Source organism: Nanorana parkeri, unplaced genomic scaffold (genome assembly GCF_000935625.1).
Source record: "Nanorana parkeri isolate BGI_ZX_2015 unplaced genomic scaffold, ASM93562v1 scaffold539, whole genome shotgun sequence".
Taxonomy (NCBI): Eukaryota; Metazoa; Chordata; class Amphibia; order Anura; family Dicroglossidae; genus Nanorana; species Nanorana parkeri.
The window spans coordinates 990,969-997,190 of record NW_017306807.1 but is presented as its reverse complement, the minus strand read 5'-3'; positions in this window follow the sequence as shown (position 1 = coordinate 997,190).

Below are 6,222 nucleotides of genomic sequence, written 5' to 3'. Positions count from 1 at the left end.
GGGGGGGTGGTAAACAGGGGGCAATTAGGACATGCTGGGACTTGTAGTTCCCTGCAAAAAAAATGTGTGTTTGGGGGGTATACAGGGACAATGAGGGCATGCTGTGTCTTGTAGTTCTCTGGGTGATATGTGGGGGGTGTACAGGGACAAGGAGGGCATGTTGGTTCTTGTAGTTCCCTATGAGATATGTGGGGGTGTACAGGGACAATGAGGACATTCGGGGGTCTAGTAGTTCCCTGGGAGATATGGGTACAGGGTCAATTAGGGCATGCTGAGACTTGTAGTTCCCTGTGTGATATGTGTGTGTGTGTGGGTACAAGGACAATGAGGGCATGCTGGGACTTCTGTACAACCGCCCCCCACACCACCACACACACACACACACAAAAGACCCAGGGAACGGCAATACCTGGGGGGTTTACAGGGACAATGAGAACATGCTGGGAACTTGTAGTTCCCTTTATATTATGAAGCTGTAATAATTAGTGTCCACCTGAAAGTGCTACAATGCCATTATAGAACTAAGAATAGAACATTTAAGTTAATCTATGTTTTATTCTATGTCCTATAAGGCATTGTATTTCTAGTACTTTAATCTAGCCTCCTATCAGATACAGGGACAGGCAGTAATCTCAACTGTCTGACACTGACTGGTCTCAGTTCAGACAGTCGGAGGAAGCTTAGTGGGAGGCTGAGGCTCTGAAGACAAGCATTTCATTTATTAAAACTAACCCGGTCCCAGTCGGAGGCGCCCCGTCGCAGGTCTCTCCCTCTCTCTCTGTCTCTGAGCATATACGACGGCTGCTGCTCGCTGGGTTGGGTCCTCACAGCCAAGGCCCCCAGAGCTGACCTACTATTCATTGATTCTAGGTATCTAATAATGACTATGTTACAAATGTTCTAGCTATCTAATAATGCCCATGTTACGGTGACTCTATGTATCTAATGCTCATATTACATTGATTGAAGGTATCTACTAATGCCCATATTAAAGCATAGAAGTGAAGTCTTACCTATTGTAGATACAGCAGTACAAATTGTTAAGAACAGTCCCAGTTTAACATGCAGATCCATCATTCCAAACATTCAGGGTTTCATGTGAGCGGTTGATGTTGTAGTAGTTTTATATTAATACTTTTCACTGCTGGTATCTTTACACGCTAAACATTTGTTGCGTACTTTGGGAGAGGTGACATTTCCCAGCAGCACTTGTTTTCCCCTAAGGGATGCAATGCTATTGATTAAATATGCATTCTTCAGACTTTGACCTAAGCTGAGCAAAGCATGATTGGCATACATGTCAAACCTGTTTAAAAGGAAATCAATGGAGAAGACAAGATTTTGCTATGTGAAGGAACATTGTGGTATTAGTCATAAATTAATTCACATTGTCACACTGTAACAGCAATTCAGATTCTTGGAATGGTTGCACTGCTGCAATGGCCATTTTTCATTTACGCTTCTTTTACCAGGTTATAAAGGTAAAAGAAAGCGTTAGTAGAGTTTAAAAATTCATATGACAAGGGTGTTTTAGATACCTTAACTTCATTTATGTTTTTACTACTGCTACTAATTTACACCACCTGACCATTAATATTCTTTAATGCTAAACTCCAGGCAGATATAGATTAACGAAATGAATGCAGCTCTGTCTTTATGAAACCCATCAATAAACGTATTTCTAACTGCAAGCAGTGTGAGTACCTGAATATGATTTGGTATCACCCTTTTGTTGTCCCCTATACAGCAGAGCTCAGACTAGGAAAAGAGGAAGCACAAAAAGACTGTCAATTATGCTGCAGTGTGGTTATGTATAGTGATAAGCTCAGGTTAGGGCCGAACCCTGTCTAAATCTGAGCTCCATCAAACCCAGAAGGAGTCCCTCTGGACCCTGGAAGAAAGCTCCTTTTGTGCTACCCAATCAGCTGCTAGTGGGGAGTTCCCTGCTCGCAGCTTGATGTAAGCAAAAGGGTGGATGCAGTGACGTTGTTGACCATATAGATCGCACGCAGTTCTGTACCTAAGAGTGCGAGATCGGCTGCCACAGCCCTGAGGTAATTTTGGGAAACCTGTAAGATATCTAATGGGGAGATGCATACGACCAACTGGCCAATGGGCTGGTTTGTCACAATATCTTTATCAGGCTAACAGGGTCCCCATCTTGGTGGGAGACACTGCAGTAGCATATGTAAATCATCAAGGAGGTACCAGGGGCCTAGCAAGAGCGCAGGGCTGTTTACATTCCAGGGGTAGTCTGTTGGCAGGCAGATTGTCTCAGTCATCAAGGCTTGGATCAAGGAGAATGGGCTCTACATCCAAAAGTTTTTCCTCAGATTTGTCAGAAATGGGGAACTCCAGATATGGATCTTCTGGCCCTTTGATTTAATTGGAAAGTGCATACCTTTTGTGTTTGGATGCGACAGATGCCTTGGTGGCACCATGGGACAAGTACAATTTTCATTTATGCCTTTTTCCTCTAAAACATATTCCACAACTCTACGTTGAGTGGAACTTGTAGGAATACTGGTAATTCTGGTGGCTCCCGATTGGCTCAATGCCCTTAGTACGCAGACGTGGTGAGGCAAGTCGTAGACTTAACATTAACTTTCTTTAAAGTTAATGTTGTTGCATCTGTGGATGTTTCCTTTGGTCGCACAATTTTACAGGTAGCTGCTTTAGTTTGTGTGATCCGGGTTTTTTTTGTTATTCAATTTTTGATTGTTCAGACCCCTCGGTGGACACTGCTTTGAGACGTCCCATTGGTATAGAGATCAATATATCCCCTGTGTCCTTCAATGAATAAAAGAGAAAATAGGATTTTTCTGTACTTAACGTAAAAACCTTTTCTCTGCGTTCATTGAAGGACACAGCACCCTCCCTTCTTTGGGTCTTTTTATGTCTTAGTTCTACTGCTTTGTGACTAACTGAGCTGCCTTGGATGGGTGTGTGGCCACCGGCAGGAGCCACCCCCAGAGCTGAGCTTCTTTTTGGAGCCTAGCATCACTACTCCTTCAAGTAGCGGTATAATCCATCAGTACAGAGATCAAGCTCTTGTCTGTGTCATTAAATGAACGCAGAGAAAAGGATTTTTCAATTTTCTTCCTAATATTGCATGTAATTTAGTAGTGTAATTTCTAGTAATCTCCAATTACAGTGGTTGCACCACTATTTTGATTGTGATTTTGAACAGTTTTTCTGTGGTAGTATTAGAGTTGCTCCTTCTGCTTCCGAAGTGCTATATATATTTTAGGCTTGGCAAAGAGGAAGACCTTTGAAACGCATCGCCTTGCTTCCTGGACCTCCATCCTGACACAGCTTGCACCCCTTCCCCATTGCGGTGCATTCAGAAGACCATGGACACTGCTGGTTTAAAGATCTGTGTAGCAGGTCCTTATTCGGACTCTTCAGCTGTATAACTTATCAGTTTTATTATCAATTTCCAAATATGTGTATTGTTGTACCACAAATTAGCTCATAACCTTGCCCATGTCCATTGGCTTTCTGCTCTTATCGGGCCCCACTTGTTTTTGTTGCTTTCATCTGTGTTGTTCATGCAAACTCAATACAAATCATCAAAAAAAGAAAATGAATATCTAGTCTAGATTGTTGTTTCTATTTCAGGTTTTACATATATACACATATTTCTAAAAACAAGCCACTGGATCTACCAAAATATACTAATTATGGGTAGGAAAAATGGTGGCCCAGCATTACCAGATTTCAAGAAATAATATATACAGTAGCTGCCTCACTATCCAGGATGATAAATACTCTTTGAATTGGATTCTAAAAGCAGTTTGTGTGAGCTTTGCTTTAAAATATGGAAAATTAGGTTACAGTATAATTTTTCTATGTTAAAAATGAAAAACAAATGTAATACTGTACTTCCCTCTTCCTTTTACCTCCTCCCTACTTAGCTTTCAGTAATGCTGACTATATTAAAGGGCAAGCAATACATCTAATTTAGGTGATGATTACTAAAAAAAATAGAACAAATAATATACATTTCCCGTGTGAAAATGTCAAGAGTTGAATTTATTTAAGAACCCGTTCGCACACTCACATTCTGGTGTGTTGCGCTAATACACACACATAATGTTGCATGTTAATATGCATTGTGTCAAGGCAATGGACTGCCAAGGAACCAGAAAGGACAAACAAAGTGCCTGTAACATTTTGAGCAATGCAGCACACCTCAATGCAAGGTAGTGCATTACTGTGCATGGCAGTGCACTGCAAGGTGTATTATGGAGGTGAGTTGAGGTGCCATTCAAAATGCATGACACAACGCACCAACACATAAAGCATGTATTACTGCAACACAATAGTGTGAACAGGCCCCTAAAGTAATTAAGGAATATAGAGGATGTTATTGCTAACATCTCCTCTTGGAAATGCTAATTGCCTACCTGGTATGCTGATCCAATGCTTTAATACTTTCTGAGTCACTTGTCTGGAACAAGTAAACAGGAATTCTGGAATCTGGAATTCTGACTTTATTTTGCCTTTCTAATTTACATTGTTGTTCTGGATCCGTGACAAAGAGTATTAAATCCAGAGGCATCCAAGCTTATAATATGTCTGCCCAACCCTCTCACCTTCAGATTTTCCCTATAACTACTTCATTGTGATAGGCAACTTTATAGACCAATAGGATAGTTTGGGAAGTAGAACCAGGCAGGTCTAAGCTCAACTTTTACAGAAAAAATCATGATTAGCATATAACTTCAGTTAAAAATATCCCTGGATCATGTTCAATTGATCAATGATCATTTTGACTTGGATGTGAATTGTTATTGTAAAGTTTTATTTTTTTTCATTTGAGCTGCCTCAGCCTGGACTCTCTTTCTGGTATTGTTCCCTGCTATTGGGTTCCAATCCAGCAAACAGGGGGACTTCGCTCCTTCTCTAACATCCTTATACACATCTACACAATGAACATTCTCCAAAGCCACATTCATTTATATTTTAAATAAAATCTTACTATTTGAATCAGTTTTAGGAAGTCTGCTTTGCTCGACCCAGTATCTCTTCACTCCACTCACACTTCCTGCCACTTAGTTAGAGCCGTGCATGTTAATTCTGGTCACGTGCACTTCTTTCTTTGTCTACAACTCCCATGAGGCAAAGAGGAATCATCTCTGACTACATACAGCTGCCTCCCCCCTTTCCCCTTCCCTCTCCTCACTATACATACCGCGACAGTCTCACTGCTTGTAATCTCCTCTGCAATGATCTGAATTATGAAATCTACTTACAACAAATTTACAACAGACACATTCACAACAATTTACACAGAAAAACATCTTTACTTCAAATGTAGGAGACGTATCCTCTGTGACTGTGTGACCAGATTCCGCATGTGAGCTGAGACAGTATGAGCCTGGTGACAGCTCACATGATGAATCTCCTCTCCACCCCCCACACTCCCTCCTTGGTAAGCCAGGAGGAGGGTGTTCTATCAAAGTTTGTGACTGCCTTAGAATGTGTGACCGGTAACGTGGTCACACATTTTAATGTAATCCCACCCAGTTTTTCGGCGGTGGAATATGTGACTTTTATCCGACTTTGTGACTGCGATCTCACATTCCACAAAGTCAGATAGAAGTAACATTTCAGGACCGATCAGCTGTTCCAGGGCAGATCAGTTCTCCTGCACATACGATCTGCGATGCCGATCTGCCCTGGAACAGCTGAGAAAGAGCTGGAATTCTTCACCTTTTGCCGGTCACATATTCCACCGCCTAAAACCTGGGCGTGATTACGTTTAAATGTGTGACCGGCCACACATTCCAACCTAGTCACAATCTTTGATAGAACACAGAGAAATCAAAGATCATATATTAGTGTGGGAGAGCTGAAGAGCTGCCGCCGCACCGGGGCCTGAGCCTACAGGGGGGGCCCAGTATCCATTCAAACACAGCCCCCCGGGAGAGATGGGGGGGTCCAGTTGGTGTCCGGCCGCCGGTTACCAACGGTTCGGTATGTGGCGGGTCCCCCATCTCTGCACCAGGAGTGTCCGTTGATCACATTGGTGTCCGGCGGGTGGCGGGCCCCCTCCCGTTAGATTGTAAGCCCTCACAGGCAGGGCCCTCCTTACCATCTTGTCTTGAATTGTATTGTGACTGTAATGTCTTCCTTATATTGTAAAGCGCTGTGCAAACTATTGGCGCTATATAAAGCCTGTATAATAATAATAATAATAATCTCTGTGCCGGGAGT